This window comes from Carettochelys insculpta, chromosome 1, assembly GCF_033958435.1.
Source record: "Carettochelys insculpta isolate YL-2023 chromosome 1, ASM3395843v1, whole genome shotgun sequence".
Classification (NCBI taxonomy): domain Eukaryota; kingdom Metazoa; phylum Chordata; order Testudines; family Carettochelyidae; genus Carettochelys; species Carettochelys insculpta.
In genome coordinates this window covers 106,999,505-107,018,905 of record NC_134137.1, presented here as the reverse complement: position 1 = coordinate 107,018,905, position 19,401 = coordinate 106,999,505, and the positions used below count along the sequence as shown (strand labels likewise).

At 46.0% G+C, this 19,401-nt stretch overlaps 1 protein-coding gene across 8 annotated transcripts in view; it reads right to left on the bottom strand.

Annotated features, from left to right (window-relative positions):
- FARP1 (FERM, ARH/RhoGEF and pleckstrin domain protein 1) overlaps positions 1–18,949 on the bottom strand; it is a 298,536-nt gene extending 279,587 nt beyond the window's left edge. For 5 of the 8 annotated variants that reach the window (XM_074989432.1, XM_074989476.1, XM_074989485.1 and 2 more), the window contains exon 1: positions 18,795–18,949. The gene's annotated coding sequence lies outside the window, so the exon portion shown is untranslated. Of the gene's footprint in view, positions 1–1,840; positions 1,925–14,935; positions 14,954–18,287; positions 18,484–18,794 lie in introns of those variants that run through there. The other 3 variants (XM_074989441.1, XM_074989449.1, XM_074989459.1) reach the window with 3 other exon arrangements.
- Between the last annotated feature and the right edge of the window lie 452 nt (positions 18,950–19,401).

The window sequence follows — 19,401 nt, the reverse complement described above, 5'->3', positions numbered from 1 at the left end:
GGCTCCTCCGCTCTCCTGCCTTGTGTCTGCCGCCCACAGCGGCTCACCGCATGGCATGGCAAGCCCCACGTCGCCATCTTCAGGAGGCTGCACGCTGTCCCCACCAACAAGGGAGCGGCAGTGGCGGAGCAGGAGCTGGTGCTGGAATGTGGGGTGGGGTGGGGTGGGGTGGGAGCCTGAACTTTGTTATTGAGGGATGTAGCGAGATGCAGTAGCCTCCCCCTGACCTGGAGGCTGAGGAGGCCTCTCAGAGACCTTGGTGGGCAGGCCCAGAACACCTGTGCCCCACCCCCCAGAGAGCAACACCTGGGGCTGGAAGTACCAGGGGTGGGGCTCAAGGCTCATTAAAAGACTGGCCTTGAAGCAGGGCGAAGGTCTCTGACCAGGCTCCTGGGAGCTGGGGTACCCAGGCCAGACTGCCAGGCCAATGACAGCCACCGGCCAGCTGCTCTGCCCAACCCGGAGGGCCGCAGCCAAGCCTGCCATTAGCCCAGTACACGGATTTTTCTGATCTACCGGAGCTCACAGGCCTGTGGCAAACCCCATGCCTCGAGGCTCCGCCAGAGCGCCTGCCTGTGGCCAGCTGCCCTGGAGTACTGCCTGTCGCCTGCAACGCCGAGGCCTCGGACCTACCAGAGCCCACGGTCCTGCCCCCTGCATACTACCTAAATGATGTGGAGATGCCCGACTGGCTGGACCCACCCGCTGCTACTTACCCCGAAGAGAGACGCTTTCCAGAGCTGGCTGAAAACTCCAAATGGGCCCAAACACCAATGGAGGTCGAGGTAGGAAGTGGGCCGGGGAATGCTCCACCTGAGCTCACGGTAGCGTGTTGATGCCTGGATCCCCACTACCCAGTGCACAGTGCGAGCTGTCGCTAGGACCCCAGGCCGGGACGCAATGGAGTGGGACGGCCTGCGTCTCCCTACCCCACCTCTGCAGAGCCAGCCCCTCACCTCTTCCAAGCCACACCACCTTGGTGGGTAACAGTCTGCCTGCTGTCTGACCCTGAACTAAGGGCTGGGCTCCCTGACTGTTTGCCTGCTGCCTGCTCTCAACCAGGGCGGGGGTCCCTAACTGTTTGCCCACTGTCCTGGCCAACCAGGGCCTGGGTGTGCACCCTGCTGGCCAGCAGCCCCATAAAGGGGACAAGACTCCTGGGGAGACGGCTGTCAGCCCCGAGGTTGGGCGTACACAGACTGGGACAAGGTGCAGAGGCCCACGCTGCCCAGAGCAGGCGCCTGCCGCTGGCCATGACTGTTACAGGGGGCCACTAACCAGTGCTTCTTCCCAGCTTCTCTCTAGTAACCAGAATATTTGCATATCCAGCAGCCTCCCAGTCCTGGGGCTGCCAGATATGGGGGGTGGGGGAGGAAATAAACCAGCAGTCCCATAGCACCTGAAAGACTAACAATTTTATTTATTAAGTTCTGAGTTTTCATGGGTAAAACCCACTTCATCAGAGACTCTAATCTAGTAAGTTGTTGCTTCAAGGTACTACAGCAAGGCAGAGATATCTCCACTCCACCTTCTCACCTCCCCAACCAGACTGCATAAACAGCTCTGGGCACTGGGAACAGCTGCATCCTACCCACCCCACATAAGGCAGCTGGGTCTCCAGGAGCCTTCCACTGGAAGCACATCCATGGTCCCAACTCCCCAGAAAAGTCTCCAGTCACCAAGAGCATCACAGGCACGCTGCAGCTATCTGACTGTAGTCGTCGTCTTCGCTTCGTCACCATCACCCTCACACCATCTCACTTCATCATTCACACAAACAAGCTAAAATAAAATGGCTTTGCTAGCAGAACTGCTGAGGATATTTACACCCTATGCTCACATTCTGGTCTCCTCCGCCGTCTCCATAACAACGGGTTTGTCACAATTTGCCACGTTATGTTTAAAAAGTAGGTGGTTCTAGCTTTTGGAGGCTGGATCCAGGTCTCTGGTCTGTCTGAAGTACCAGCACACTGGGGAGGTAGACAAATAAGAATGAGGAAGAGTTGTTCATTCTAAGTGACCATATACACACGCAGGAACAAGGTCAGGGTGGGCAGTCTGGGTGGGAGAAAGGGTGTACGAGTGCGCTGGGGGACCTGGATGGGAGGTAAGGTGCATAAGTAAGCTGCAGGCAGCGGGAGGGGGGTTCAGGAGCAGGATGGAGGTGAGGGGTCTGGGCAGGAGGAGAGGGCAAGAGCTGGCCAGGAGTGGGTGTGTTTGCCTCTGCCCACAGGTGCTGCCCACCTCCAAACAGCTGGAGAAATGGCAGCAGTGGAGAAAAGCCACCAGGGAGCTTTTTCTCCCACTGCTGCCAGGCACTGCCCCCCCATTCTGACTGGCTAAAATTCCAGCCAATCAGAGCAGCGGGGGCAGCCTCTCTGCAGGCAGCACTACACTGCCATTCCCCCAGCTGGGGAAGCAGCAGCAGCATGCAAAGACTGGAGCAGCTTCCTGCCCCAGCCAGGCAGAGCCGATGGGCTGGATCTGGTCCCAGCTTGCCTGCAGCCTGTGAGATTCACAGCTCCACTCCCAACCTTGCTGCAGGCCAGATAGTGGGAGGGGAACCCTGAGTCTCAGGATCTGGATATAGGCAAGCCATGGTCCAGATCCAGACTGCAGGGGGTGGACTCCCCACCTCATGATTATAACCAGATGATGATACCCTAACATCTTTTATAAGACAAACTCCAATATTTTCTTACCCAAGAGTCCTACTTCCGTTTGCAGGCCAGACACTTTGAACAGCATGCAGAAGTCATGGAGCCTCCTGAGGGGCCTGCTGGCTGAGAGCTGCTTAGGTAAGCCCCTCCCAGCCACAGCCTGCACGCTGCACCCCAGACCCTCCATCCAACCCTCCGTTCCCTCTCCTGCACTCATATGCCACATCACAACTCAAACCTCTGAACCTCCAATCTTTCACCCAGACCTGTACTTACAACCCCCTGCCCCAGATCACAAACCAAATCCCCGTACCCACTCTTGTACCCCTGCCTCAGTTCACAACCCCCTCCCAGGCCCTGCATCCCCCTATACCCCTCCCTCCTCCAGGTCAGAATCCTCTCCTGTACCCAAATCCCCACCCCCAGACCCTGCAACCCCTCCCCAGGACAGAACCCCTCCTTTACCTGAAGTCCCTCCCAGACCCCACACTCCTTCCTGAACCCCAATCTCCAACCCCAACCTCCCTTCTGCACCCAACTTCCATCCCAGATCCCGCACCTCCTCCCTTAATATCACAGCAGGGTGAAGACCTCGACCACTTACCAAATTCGTGGAGTGCCCTGCCATCAAATATTATCCACCCTGACGTAATGAAAAGAGAAAGACACGAAGAGGCAAGGGCACCAATACTCTTCACTGGAAAACAGCAGACTTATCTGATAGAATAATGCTTCTGTATGATCACAAAAGTGTTTGATAATATCCTGAAAAATGATTCTGACAAAGAATATAACACATAATCTGAAACTGGAATTCTGGGATAGTCACAGCAGGATTTTTAACCATACAGTACTCCCAAGATAAGTAAGGAAAAAAAATCTTCAACAGATCCAAAAAGGTTACAATGCAATATTGAGTTTACTATCTTATACTCTTCCAAATTACTCACAGGACAAACGTACAATTTGAGCCCTGATGTTCAATCACAATATCTAAACATTAGGGAAAAAAAAAAGGAATTTACTTGTACCTAGACGTCCAAACCCTAGACATTCCTCCTAGGTTTTCAGTCCTCCCCCACTCTTAGGCATGAGAAAGCTGGAGAATCAAAATGCTAGGCTCTAATAATACTCCCATCTCAAGCTTTGTTAACAATAAATAAGCTAAGAGCCAACTGTGTTTTTACAAATGCAAAAGTTATAAAAAAAGTTACTAAAGCCCGACAAAAAGTAAACAAATTGAAAGCCTTCTCCATTACATTAATCTCTTCAATAAAAATAAAAGTTAAAATTAGGTACTATGGATAAATATTGTTGAAACATGCCACAGACAGCTCTGCAGGGGGTTGCGGGGGAACTGAACAGGGTGAACAGGGGCACGGGAGTTAGCTGGGGGCACAGGGCCTCATGAGCCTGCAGTGGCTGACAGCTGGAGCCCAGCAGACATGAGATGGGGGTAGGGGGTTGAGCCGGGCGGATGGGGGATTGAACGGGGGCGGGTTGAGCTGGCAGGGGGGTTACAGCCCCTGTGCAAGCCAGCAATGGCTGACAGCCAGAGCCCCACACACAGGGGGTGAGCTGGGTTTGAGCCCTACATGCGCTGAGCCAGCTGCACGGAGGGTGGGGCACAGGGGTTGGAGCCAGGTCCAAGGGGCTTGGATGGCAGCCCCAGGCAGGCAGCTGGACCCTCCGCTGGGAGAGGTGAGCCAGGGTGTGTGGCAGGGGAGAGGCTGCAGTCATGGGGGAAGCTGGGGAGATAGAGCTGGTGAGGAGGTTTAACAGGGGTGAACCAGTGCAGATGTCAAGCGGTGCCACTCTGGGAAGCAGACAGAAGGGGGTTTTAGCCTGCCTAGCTGCCCACAGCTGCAGGAAGATAGGCATGCTGACAGCCCAGCAGCTTTACATTGTTTGAACCTCACGTTAAAGCGAGTTTCGCGCAATGTAAAGCCACGTAAAGCAGGGTATTGTATATACAGTAGAACCTCAAAGTTATGAACATGTCCAGAATAGAGGTTAAATGTTAGTTGTTCTTTCAAAAGTTTTCAACCACACATTGACTTAATACAGCTTTGAACTTTACTATACTGAACAAAAATATTGCTTGTTTTGTTTGGTTTTGCTGCCGCTGCTGCTGCCACCTGATGGCATACTTCCAATTCTAAATGAGGTATGGGGTTGACTGGTCAGCTTGTGATGCTGGTGTTCATAACTCTGAGCTTCTAACACAGTCAAGAAAGAAAAACATATATTGCATGAATAACCAAGTTAAACAAACATCAAACAAGTGAGAGGACATGAGAACTTGTGACGGCAGAATGCATCTGTCATATCATCAGAACTCCTGTCTTCTGTTAATGAAATGGTTTGGAGTTCAAAAATCATGTTCTTCGTAGTTCCTGGGTCACACTGTTTCAGTAAGAACAATTAACATGCCTTCTACTCCTGGAGATACAGTCATGAATTATGTTTTCTCATGTTTAGGTCTCTTAATAAGAACTGCATTGTTAGATTTAACTTTGCTCATCAAGCATCAAAAAATTAAGAATGTATAATGGCTACCTCCCAGAATGATGAACAAAAGCACTTGCCATGTGCAGATAAGCTTTAGTTTTTATTATAAGTAGAACCTTAGCTTAGTTTCACATCCTTCCCACTCTCAAGCCCATGCCAAAAAAAACAAAAAGCAAAAAACAAAACAACAAAAAAAAGCAAAAACTGTGAGCTGTGGGGGAGTCAGTCAAAAAATAAACTGCAAATTGTTGAGAGAAGGTGGAAGGACGAAGAAAACAACAAATGCATTCCCTTCAATACAAGCTAATTATATAGTGGGTAATCCCTACACAGTTTCAAAATATTCAAAAGGTCAGGATTTCATTTTTGCTTTTCATTTGCAACTGTCAATTCTTATTTCCTCAGGAGAGCTGCACGAATCTCTCCCACAGCACACATGGCTTGTACGTTGATTTAAGGATTACAGCAATTCGGCACATACATCCATCAGGCTACTAATCCAGCCCTCAAGGACGAGCTGTATTACGTCCTCAGTACACCTAAAACAGAACAACAACTTAAAGAAATCCAGGTGAAAACAAAATTAACTAGCAGCCTGCATCAGTTATTTTGTTCATTTTAAAACTTCACAGATATGTCACCAACAGAACAGTTCCATTGAATTAACATTCACCAAAGGATTCGTTTCAAATCTCTTTCATTATGTGACTAATTCAAAAATAGAATTCCTTTCTTCTAATGCATTAGTACACTGTTGCAGAACAGTTTTCAGCCTGTTGCTTTCAGTACTGCTGAAGTGAATGCTTTTGCACACAACCTATTTTAAAGATGAAATATTCTAAGTGACGCATAGATCACCAAGATGTTTCCAGCACGGACCCAGAAACTACATATACAATAAAGTATAATCCTCGAAGCAATAAGCCCAAACTATTGCTATTCCTCTCAAGTCTTCCAAGAGCATGAAGAATTTGATTAAACTTCCCCCTCAACATGACAAGACTAAACAAACACTGTAAATTAAACAAAACTATGCTGATGATTTAGTTGCAATTACTTCCAATTGATCTGCGTTATTATTCCCTGAAAGCTTTAAACCTCACAGAGAAACGGTCTTGTTTTACTGGAGCAAAACCAAAGACAGCCTTGTGAAACTTATCTTAAACTAATTCAAAAGTGACCAAACTAGCTTTTCTTTCAGACAGGTTCCTATCAAGTTTAACTCTGAAGTCTCCCACAGAAACACAGCTGCTTTAGTATTTCTCAGCAACAAATGTGTTTGCACTTAGATGTAATTTGATCATGAGTTAAAACACACTAATAATAAATAACTACATCATGTTTTCTCTCACGCACAAAACAGACGTGGGGGAAGTGAGTTTTTTGTAGTTAATATCACATAACCAATCTCTCATTCATTACATGTCTTGGAAATAGTTACAAGTAGAACCAAAGCAAGATTTCACTGCTTTGGACAGCACAAGCAAGTGTGCAAAATACACTGGAATACACATGGTATAGTTTGTGGCACTGCTCCTGAATAGCCCCTCCGTATTCCTCAGACATCACCTCTCCTGACCAGAGATGGGTCTCTCTATCTTCAGAGTATTTCCAGGCTGAATAGCCGTCTGTCTATACTATGAATTCCCCAGCAACGGTCAGAGTGCCTAACCAGGCCGGCTTTATCTTTCCCCCTTGAGGCATTAAACAATGGAATTACCACATTTAAGTTATGAGCCAGCTCTTTCTAAGCACATGGAATCTTAAGGTAAAAGCATTCCAGAGCAAATACATTAAGATCAAAGAAGCTACACACATGCTACTAAGCTTACCCAAGATCAATCTCAACTCTACCAAGGGCTCTGTCCAACGAACAGTCCTTTAAACCCCACTCAAGGGTTCTCCCGTAATTACTAGTTCATCACTCCATTAGCTCAGAACAAGAATACTCATATATGTATCAGTTCCTTCTTTATACAGTGGATTAAAATACACACTCACACTCCCCTCTGCACACAAAAGGTCCCTCAGTTAGGGCAAAGCTTCAAAAGGCTGAAATCTTGCACAACCTAAGTAGGTATATTTGCATACCTCTCTTCCCAGATATCTCCTGGGAAATCAACTTAACTTTAACAAGTATCAGAGAGGTAGCCGTGTTAGTCTGTAGCTTTGAGAACAACAAGAAGTCTTATGGCACCTTATAGACTAACAGATATTTCGGAGCATAAGCTTTCGTGGGCAAAGACCCACTTCATCAGATGCATGAGTGGGTGGGTGGTTTCAGAGGGGTATTTAAAGAGTGGGGTCCCAGTAAGAGGGAGGGCCAGAGCTGACAAGGTCTATTCAGAAAGGTGGTACCCCTGACTCACCCAGCAATATTGTCAATCTATCCAACTACACACTCAGCCTGGCAGAAGAATCTGCCCTTTCTCGAGGACTCTTTCTGCCCCATCACCCCCACAAACTTGACACAGTTCTCTGGTGATCTCGAAGCATTCTTTCGCCATCTACGACTCAAGGAATACTTCCAACATGACACTGAACAGTGCACTGACCTGCAGGTACCCTCCCATGTACGGTACAAGAAAAAGAATTCCTCATGGGACTCACCCGATGGTCAAAATGACGAACTGGACCTATACATAGAATGCTTCCGCCGGCATGCACCGGCAGAAATTGTGGAAAAGTGGCACCCGCTTACCCCATAACCTCAGCCGTGCACAAGGCAGTGCCATCAACAGCCTCAGAAACAACTCTGACATTGTCATCCAAGAGGCCAACAAGGGAGGCGCTGTTGTCATCGTGAATATTACAGACTACCAAAAGGAAGCTGCCAGGCAACTCTCCAAGACCACATTCTACAGGCCTCTGTCCGAGGATCCCACTGAGGAATACACAAAAGAAACTACAGAATCTGCTCAAGACCGTCCCTATAAAAACAGGAACAGATTTACACAGACACAACCCTTGAACCCAAACCAGGTTTATTCTACCTGCTACCCAAGATCCATAAACCTGGGAATCCCGGACGCCCGCTCATCTCAGGCACTGGCACCCTCACCACAGGATTGTCTGGATATGTGGACTCTCTACTTAGACCCTATGCTACCAGCACCCCCAGCTTTCTTCGAGATACCACTGACTTCCTCAGGAAACTACAATCCATTAGTGACCTTCCTGAAAACACCATCCTGGCCACCATGGATGTAGAGGCCCTTTACACCAATATCCCACATGAAGGTGACGGAGCTTTGTGACTTTGTCCTCACCCACAACTATTTCAGATTTGGGGACGAATTATACCTTCAAATCAGTGACACTGATATGGGCACCCGCATGGCCCCGCAGTATGCCAACGTTTTTATGTCTCACCTGGAACAACACTTTCTCAGTTCTCGTCCCCTAGCGCCCCTCCTCTACCTGCGATACATTGATGACATCATCCTCATCTGGACCAATGGAAGGAGGCTCTTGAAGAGTTCACAGTGATTTCAACAGTTTCCACCCCACCATCAACCTTAGCTTGGACCAGTCCACACAAGAAATTCACTTCCTGAACACTACTGTACAGATAAGTGACAGTCACATAAATACCACCCTATACCAAAAACCTACGGATCACTATGCTTATCTACACGCCTCCAGCTTCCATCCAGGGCATACTACATGATCCATTGTTTACAGCCAGGCACTAAGGTACAACCGTATTTGCTCTGATCCATCAGACAGAGACAAACATCTACAAGACCTTCACCAAGCTTTCTTCAAACTACAATACCCACCTATGGAAGTGAGGAAATAGATTGATAGAGCCAGACGGGTACCCAGAAGCCACCTGCTACAAGACAGGCCTTGCAAGGAAAACAAGAGAACATCATTGGCCATCACATACAGCCCCCACCTAAGGCCTCTCCAACGCACCATCAGCGATCGGCAACCCATCCAAGACAATGATCTTTCACTCTCACAGACCTTGGGATACAGGCCTGTCCTCGCCTACAGGCAGCCTGCCAACCTTAAACAAATCCTCACCAGTCACTACAAATCACAAACCAGTGACTCTAGGCCTGGAACCAGCCCCTGCAACAGACCTCGCTGCCAGCTCTGCTCACATATCATCACAGGACCTAACACCAACTACGCCATCAGGGGCTCCTTTACCTGCACATCTACTAATATAATATATGCCATCATGTGCCAGCAATGGCCCACTGCAATTTACATTGGCCAAACTGGACGATCTCTCCATAAAAGAAGAAATGAACATAAATCAGACATCAGGAATGATAATGTACAGAAGCCTGTGGGAGAGCACGTCAATCTCCCTTGACATTCAGTGGCAGGTTTAAGGGTGACAATTCTGAAACAAAAAAATTTTAAAAATCAAATGGAGAGAGAAATCTCTGAGCTGCAATTTATTTGCAAATTTGACTCCATTAACTATGGATTAAACCGAGACTGGGACTGGCTCGCAGCTTACACAGGCAGTTTCTCTGCTTTGGGTGCTAATAGCTCCCCATTAGACTCTGACAAAGGCTCACATCCCCCTGTCTGATCTGACCTGTTTCTTCCCCTTTTGATAAGTATTGTTGACACTGGGCCATTTCCACCTTGCTGAATAGACCTTGTCAGCTCTGGCCCTCCCTCTTACTGGGACCCCACTCTTTAAATACCCCTCTGAAACCACGCCCCCAACTCATGCATCTGATGAAGTGGGTCTTTGCCCACGAAAGCTTATGGTCCAAAATATCTGTTAGTCTATAAGGTGCCACAAGACTTCTTAACTTTAACAGTACATTCTCACCTTGGCCCACTATTTCAAACAGTTCTTTGAAACACATAACACTTCCCAATCTTAACAAAACAACCCAAAAAAACAGGCCTGTAGCACTTTAAAGACTAACAAAATAATATATTGAATAGTAACAGAGAGGTAGCCCTGTTAATCTGTATTCTATCAAAACAAAAAAGCGCTCATGTAGCACTTTAAAGACTAACAAAATAATTTATTAGGTGATGAGCAGATCTGAAGAAGTGGGTCTGTCCTGCGAAAGCTCACCACCTAATAAATTATTTTGTTAGTCTTTAAAGTGCTACACGACTGCTTTTTTGTTTTAAAATAATGTACTCAGTGAGGAGCTTTCACAGGGCAGACCCACAACCTGAAGTGTTCCCCAGAAAAGTTCATGACGTAATAAATCATTTTGTTAGTCTTTAAGGGATCACATGACTGCTTTTTTTTTTTTTTTTGAAGATACAGACTAACATGGGTGCCTCTCTGTGACTACCCAATGTTTATTAGTCATGTCTTCTTCTAGACAAGTTACACACAATACCACAATAACCCATAAATATCTGAATACAATAAGCTCCTACTTAAACTTAATTCATTAAGGCTCATCCAGGACAGTGCAGAGAAGTTACCTTACCTAGCAACCTGTTTTCTTTAACTCAGCTATACTAGGTATACTTCGTCCTACCTCAGTGCAGGGGGCTGAACTAGATGACCTCTCAAAGTCTCTTCCAATCTTACATGTCTGTGATTCTGTGTTCTACTATGGGAAAACACAAAGTAGAAACTCAATCTCTTTGTGGATTTTTCCTGTAGGAAAGTTCAGGAAGTCCTTATACATTTTCAAATATCTTCTGAATGTCATGTCATACTAGCTTTAACTCTTCAGATACTGATTTCATTAAGCTAAATATAATTTTACTTTTAAAGGAAAGAACTATCCATTTGCCTCCAATTTCTCCAATTCACCAGCATTAGCAGTGACAAATCACACTAAGAAAGAATTATATGCAGATCACATATCTGAACATTTACTGTCTCCTTCCCACCTGTTGTGAGAGTGGCACATGATTGCTGGGAGATGGCAGGATCTATTAAAAAAATCACTAATTAGCCGAAAGACTTTCTTAAATGTTTATTTGCTTTCTATCCAGAATCTTCTATGTCATGGCCCTTATCTAAAGCTGTAATTTGATTTCTGAGGGTCAGCATTATTTGAGTATATGGAACTTTTTTGAGAGAGAAAGGGGTAAGGAAATGTAACAGGTATGTTATTCCCCAGAGGTTTTCCCAACTTTCTGAATTTCTTCTGATAGCATTGAACACCCTTCAAGTTTTCCATTCTTTCAATAACTGTTAGATGCTAAGACTAAACACTTCCTAGTAGACACGACATGAATTCTTGCAAATATCCCTAGCTTAGAGATCAAGAGGTCTGCATCTCTCCAAGCTATTTTTACATGGACAGTAGGAAGAAAATATTAGGACTGCATTTTCATTTATCAATTGCTTGTTCAATCACCTCACCCACTTCTTCACACCCCTAAATTATTCTTGTTTTATTTTTCCTCCATTTAGTCACTATTCTAATCTCTCGACAATTTTTTATGGGTTACTTTAAAGCATGGTTTCCCAAACTGGGGGCATGTCCCCCTTGAGGGGGGCAAGAAGAAATTGCAGGAGGCGTGAGACGATTCAGACCCACCCTGCATCATTCCTCCCACCTGAAGAAAGACCCGGCCTTTGCTTCCAGCTCTCAGCCCCTGCCATTTTACGTGGGTGACCCAGCACAGGCTGCCCGCTTTTTATAGCATCTGTAAAGACCCATGTGGAGCTAGCTGTCTTCTGCAAATGAGAGTGAGTGTGGTTTGCAGGGGAGGAGGAGGAAGACGGGGTTAGCTGGTGGGCTGGGGGTGCCTGGCTTTGTGGGAGGGCAGGGGAGGGGCTTGGGGGGTGGCTCACAGGGTTTGAGGGGCTCAGGCAGCCGGCCAGCTTGCGGGACGCATGGGGCTCAGGTAATTGGCCCCGACAGAGCAGGGCTTGGGCGGCTGACCCCAGCAGCATGGTGCTTGGGCAGCTCGGGCTGGTGGGCGGGCAGCGCAAGGCTCAGGTGGCTAGCCCCAGCAGCGTGGGGCTCAGGCAGCTTAGGATGGTGGATGGGCGGCTGGCCCTAGCAGCTTGGGGCTTTGGTGGGCAGCTGGCCCACAGCCGGGGTGGGTGGCTGGTGGGTAAGCGGCTGGCCCTGGCAGTGCGGGGCTTGGGTGGTCAGTGGGCAGCTGGTGGGCGGCTCTGGCAGTGCAAGTCTCAAGCGGACAGGGGGCTGGCGTGGGCAGCTCTGGAGGCTGGTATGGGGCTCAGGCAGCTGGCCAGCTGGGGCTGCACCAAGCACCACAAGGGGCCAAGAAAAATTATTTGTGCTCATTTTAAATAACATTTTTATATGAAGCTTTTGTGTTTATTTCACATTATGAATTGAACTTTTTGTTAAAGGGGGGTTGGAAAATGGTAAAGAAGAGGTGGGGGGCATGAGGGTTTCTTAAAAATAAAAATAAAAAGGGGAGCGTGATGCCAAAAAGTTTGGGAACCACTGCTATAAAGAATGGTATAGTTTCAAATAACTCACTTTTTACTACAGAAGAAAAAGCAACCATAGAGTTTAAGGGCCGATCCAGCACCCACTGAGGTCAGCAGGAGACTTTCCACTGATATCAGAGGGAGCTGAATCAAGCCCCTGTGCTTAAGTGCAATGCTGTGTTTGGTTTCAAGTCTTTTACATGAATGAGTGATAGCTGCTCTTTTCACTGACACATTGCAGTTTGAATCAGAGTATATTATATTCCCCTTGAATCAGCACAGAAGGGGACTAGTAACATGCACTCAACGAGGGTTACACGTGTCAAAATTCTCTTTTTTTGGCTCCCAACAAAAGGAACAAGACGAAGTACTTTTGCCTCACTTGTAGAGTAGAGCAGGAATGACTCCAACCTCTTTTCTCTACCCACATCCCTCCCATATGATACTGGTACACTATTTATATCCCCTGCTTGAAATGCGTAGCCAGCACATGCCTTAGTAAAAAATTAGGTAAGGTGTAAACTCACTCCATTCCATTAAATATTTTTTCTGCATTCATGCAGATTGGACTGGCTTTATTTTGTTTGTTTTCCCAAATGGAAAAACCACCATCAAATATTAGCTGTTAGTTAGTGTCCCAAAACCTTTTTGACCCCTGGTGCCTCAGCAGGTGTGTCTTTTGGTTAGTGCTATAGTTTGAGTCTCCTCTACAGCCTTAGGTAAGAGCCAACTGGCTTTTAGCTCAAACTTTAGAGACTCCTGTACTAAGCTCCAGAAGGTCAGAGGCTCGAGTCTCATTCTTTCTCTGTGTAAGTGGCCTAGGTGCCACTACATGGGACAGCGAACTACACTTCGGTGTGTGGGTTACAACAGCATATACTCCTGCTCTCCAAAATTAATCAGAAAACACACAGCACACACTATCTTTTCTTAGTTTGGCTTCTGTCACTGGCCTTTGTCTCCAGTAAGGAAAATAGCACGAGGCTAGTTATGTCACGGTATTTAACCCAAATAAACCCAGGACTAGTGTAGCTTACTTTAGTACGTTACCAAACCAAGTTGCCCCATTGCTGAACGTTAGGAGTTTGCCTCCCTGTAATGGCAGCGGGTACAAAATTCCTTAATGTTAACAAGACCTTTGGTATCGCTTCCTCTTCTGGCAAGCCTTTTTAGGACTGGATTCAGGTCCTTCTTAGAAAGAATAATTAAATCATTTGGAAGTGAAATCTTACACACCCCAAGCCTTTTCTATAACACTACATTAGCACCTCTCAAGTTTTGGTCAAAGAGATTCATATCAGATATTGTTCAGCTGGTGACTTGTATCTGAATTCAAATATATTAATAAATGCAGAGCAGCGAGTAATGCTCTCTTATAATGCCTCTCTCTATTTTTTTAATAGCAGAATCACTTGACTATTCTCTTTCATGGGACTAGAAGCCCACCTGCTCTCTCCCATTGTTCTTAAAGCTGCTATTGAAGCATTTTCAGAATATTCTCTATTTGGTTCAAGGAATGGGATATTTTATGCTCTCCTTCCATTATTTAGCAGATAAACGCTTTTCAGATCCTTCTTTTTATGTTCATTTTCCAGTTATTTTCAGTTTTCCAGTATTATTTATCTTTCAGAGCATTCTAAATTATACTGGACATTTCACAAAGAACATGAAGACATCTCAAGCCTTAAATATTTAATATAAGAATTTTATTCCATGTGCAAGTGAATCCCTTTAAATTCTAGACTTGTTAGAATGCAGGTAGATAAAAGTATACCAACACAATTTTACAGTTAGCTTTGCCAGATATGCATCCAAGCGGTTATGTTAATATGTATTATATATTAATATTTAGATATTTGATTCACTTACTGTAGCCTTTGCAAGAGATTAATTTTCAGGCCACAAAATTACATATCTACAAGCTTCAAACTAAGACCAAAGAATGATAACTAAGGCCCTGAATAGCAAGAGGGCAATCTAATGTACCCAAGCAGAGCCTGCTGGTTTCTCTAGAGCTCTAAACACAACCACCCGTACACAACATGCTATACTTTGCAAATCAGGGTCCTATGCTTGCAATTCCCAAAACTGACTGCCCAACAAACAGTTAAAGAAGTCAGTGTACAAAGACTATATGAGAGACAGGGGATAGGAAACGGTAAAAGAACCATTATTCTTATCATTGTCCTTCCTTACACAAAGGCATTTTCCATTTACTTAATTTTACGCTGAAACCCTGACAGATCAAGGCATGCTGCTATTTGTTTGTTTTCCATATAAAGTTTTGGGACGAATTAAGATAATTACCAGAAAGTTATCTTTTAGTTCTCTCTTTTAAAATGCTGTTAAAGAATATTTGTCACTTATACGCTCTGCAAAACAAACAGCATACACTTACATAATTTATGGTGAATACTCATGGATTAAAGGCCACGATGACTGTGTCTTCATATATCAAAGATTACACAGACAGGGCTTAGTAAATCACAGCACCATGCCTGGCATTGGTAGTTTGTGAATAATATCTCTAGTCTGAATGCCAGTAAGACTTCTTCGTTAATAACACTGCTCACATGACAAATCTGCTGTAAGATATCCACAGAAATACCGTGTGACTTAAATTGTATTATTGGGGATCTATCACAAGCTGTCTATTCGTTCTGAAAAAGCTCAGCATATATCGTGCACCGCTTCCTTTTTACTTCTATATTATCAGCCAGTAAGAGCAGGAGCCTGAGAGGGCAATTTAAATAGTAAAACAAAACGTTAAAAGTACGTGTATAACCTTTGCTCTTATTGCTCTTTCATTATGGTGATTTCAGCGTACCTCACAATCTTCACATGTTTTTTCTGATGTCAAAGCAAAATCAAAAGAACATGCAGATGGTAAGAGATTGAAATCAAAGTTTCTACACATTTTTGTATAGTTATGCTAAAACAATCACCATTTCACTTGCAGCTATTCCTCAAAACAAGGGATATAGTAAATCAGAAAATACAAAGGGCGGAAAAAAATTTTTATCTTCATAGAGGAACACATTTTAGTTAGCTATCAAACAAGACAGACGTTTCTCTCTTCCCAAAGCCCTTCTCTTGGTCTAAAAACTTATAACGAGTTTTCAAACTCTGCTTTCAGACAATGTTTAGTTCTGAACTCAACTTCTTGAATTCCCTAATTCATGTTTTCACTTTTAAAACCTTTAATCAGCTTGATTTGATTATAACCAAAGTCAAAATTCCCAGAGGATCCCTTCTCCCATGCACAAAATGGTTGACCTGACTAATTTATCGGCATTTCCATGGGCCAAATTTAATGACATTTGCACAAATTTAAAGGTGATTGAAACTGGTGACCTTTGGAAGCACTGCTAATTAGTCCCTCAATGGCTTCTTCACTATCAGAAAACTAAACCGACAAAGTGGGTCTTTGCCCATGAAAGCTTATGCTGTAAAATGTTAGTCTATAAGTTGCTACAGGACTTTGCATTTTTTTTCCTGGAGAAAACTGAGCTTCACCTTTGGCCCAACGTTAATTCAATAGTCCATCTACAAACATGTCAGAATCTTGTAAACATCTACAAACCCTGAAAACTATAAACCTGGACCTTTCAATGAGCTAAACCTCATACATTATCAAGAGTTATTTCTGACTTTAAATATTGTATTTGGGTAATGCCAGTCCCAAAATAATATAGATTTGCTAACTGTGTTAGTTTCCAAAATCAAAAAGTGTGATTTCACTTGTTTTAAGTAAAACAAATCGGACCTAACATCACGGTTGAACTAAAACTGTAGTTTAAAGCCTCATTTTGAATCTCATTAATATCTTTGTAAACCATTACAGAAAAAAAAATTGTTCACTGTCCTTTCTAATTGGTATTCTGTTCTTTGGCCATTTATCAATTACAAACTGTCATCAGAACTGGGTTACTAGTAGCTTGTTTTTAAAGCAGGTACTTTATTCTTTGTGTAACCTTTATATCAACTTTAAAAGGGACATTTTCAACTTGAAATCACTTATAGTTTCTGTTACTACCCTAGCCCCCATTCTCCTTACAATATTTGCAATTTTAAAAATCACATATTTCTGTTGCTTCTGGGAAACTCTTTTCATTATATTAGGTGTTACTTGTAACAACACAAGATAATACAAATCTCTTAAGTGTGAAAGAGAAGAGCTAAAAAGATATTTGGACAGTGCTGAAACTTTCAAAATGGATGTCTCTCCCCTAAGGAGCTTAATCACGTACTTTTAACATGTTCAACAACTTCCACCAAGTCCCTTGCTACTTTTCAAAAAAAAAAAAAAAACTTTAAAAAAAATTCCCCATCCCCGTCATGCAACTCTATCTGATCCTGCAGCAACAGTATACAGGTTGAACCTTTCTTGTCTGGCATTCTCAGGACCTGATCGGTGCTAGATGAGAGAATTTTCTGGACAGTGGAATGTCAATATTTTCTAGCACATTACCAACACTTCCTCTTACTGAGCTCTTAGACGACATTTAGGGGTAAATTATAGCAAAATAACAGCATAGAACACTCAGAGCCAGGACTGGCGTCTGTAAACAAACTTTATGGGACCATGGGAAACTTGGCCACATCCATGATAAATGGTCACCTGGCTAACTAAATTCATGCCAGATTATGGAGTTTGCCAGACAAGAGTTTTCTGGATTAGAGAGGTTCAACCTGTAATTGAAAATTTAATTCACAAACACCAGCCAAAAATATTAAACATTGTAACAATACAGGTGAACTATGCCTCATTCGGAACAAGAGATGAGACTGCTATTTGATAAGGTGGCAGAACAAAGTGAGATCACCCAACTGCCTGGTCCCCCAGATAACCTTTGGGGTGAAATGAGGTTCAGCTCACAGAAACCACGGATCCCAGCATGCAATGCTCTACCCTGATCAGCACAAATGTATCTGCTTCAGATTAGTTCAATCAACTGAGGTCTTTCAAGATTCTGGTACATGACCCTCTAACCCACAACTGAACGAATCTTGGTATATCAGAACAATTACAAAACAAAGCATCCTCCACACCTTAACTGTATAGAGAAATGTGCAGAAAGCTTTATTATAACAGACAAAAGATTTAGTAAAACAGGTTGAGGTTTTTAAGAAATGTACTCTCAAGAATTTTATTTTGTTTGGATTAACTCCAATATCAACTGCTTACCGTAAAAATAAATTGGAAGCAATACAAAAAGGGAAAAAAAGGATATCTAGGAGACAAAATATAATAAACGTTGAATGATACTGTTTCCTGAACAGTTATCTTTTCACCCCCAAGGACTAATCTACTTGAAGGCAAGTCTGTAGAGACAGCATAATTGAAAAACCACTAGATGTTTCATTTATTTTCCTTCAGCAATAAAACAGCCAAATATGACAGAGCTCCTAGGAGCTTGTTTTATTTTAACAATCTTAAGATGAAACCCTATTGCTCACAATTTACAGCTTGAAGAACCTCGACATTTTACTAAGAAACTAAAGGCTACTCATATGGACAAGAACTCCTTCTACCTAAGCCTTTCTTGGCCAGTTACTTAATGCACCATTAAAATTGTTCAGAAACATGCAAAACAACACATTTTATCTCCAATACTAGAAATGACCAATTCTCGCTATTAAAATAAGAGCAAGCCATCCCAGAACTAGTGGTAAAGGAGGCCGAAGGCACCACGTACTGTACAGCCATCTGCAGATGACCATTTTGCCTGATAGTTCCATGAAATTACCTGCACTTCTTTACTGCCTGCCCGACCAAGCCGCGCTCGGGGAGTGGGGAGCCGGAGGATTAAAACACAGAACTCGGTACTGGGGGAGTGTCACGCCTGCCTGAAAACACACGCACGCTCCCCCACCCGAGGCACGGCCCGGAATGGTACCGCACACTCGGGCTGGCTGCGCCACGGATGGCAGGCGGGCGGTGAAACCGATCCCACCGGGGACTTGGGCCCCGGGGGAGGCTCCCTGGCCGGGGAGCGCGGGGCCCCTCTCGCGCTCAATTGTCCCACGTGAGAGCCAGCGACCGGCCGCTCGGTCCGACCCCCCTCCAGGGGAGCGCCCCCCGCCCAGCCTCGGGCTCACGCCCACGCGCAGCCGCCCCCTCCTCTCCCAGCAACTTCTCGCCACCGGGAGCGGCCCCCAGGCACCAACTTCTGCCCCGGCCGGGCGGCTCTTTCTCCCCAGCGCGCCCGAGCCGCGCCCCCGGCCCCCGCCCATTGTTCCCGGGCGGCTCTCACCGGGCGCGGCGCTGGGGCTGCTCGGCTCCCGCTGGCTGGCGCAGGACTCGGGCTCGGCCGCCGCAGGCTCCGAGCCATTAAAGGCTCCGCGGGGAGGCGGGGGCAAGGCGGCCGGGGGGCGGCATGGGCGCCATGGCCGCTCGGCGCGAAGAGGGCGGCGGGGCTGGGGCGAGGGCGGGGCCGAAGCCCCGCTGCCTCCTGCGGACCGAGGGAGCTGCAACTGGACGCTGCCGCCACCCCTCCCCTAACCCGCCCCCCCACCCACAGGGGGAGCCGCCGGCTGGAGCAGGAGGCGGCCGCGAGCCCCCTCCAGCGTTCAGCCGCGCGCCCTGCCTGCCTGCCTAGCGCGCCAGCCCTGGCGCTGCAGCCCCGGGTGCCTGGCGGCCGCGAGGCACGAGCTACCTTCGGGAGCCCCGGAGCCGCCGGCGGCGCGTTGCTGGCGGGCGGGTGCTTCAGCGCCCGGCGTGGAGTGGGGGCGGGGGGAAGGCTCGGTAACAAAGAGCCCGGAGCGCGGTGGGTCTGGACGCCGGGCTGGAGCTGGGAAACAAAGCGGGCAGCCCAGCCGTGCCCTGCCCGCCCGGAAAGCGCTGCTCAAGGGGGGCCCGGC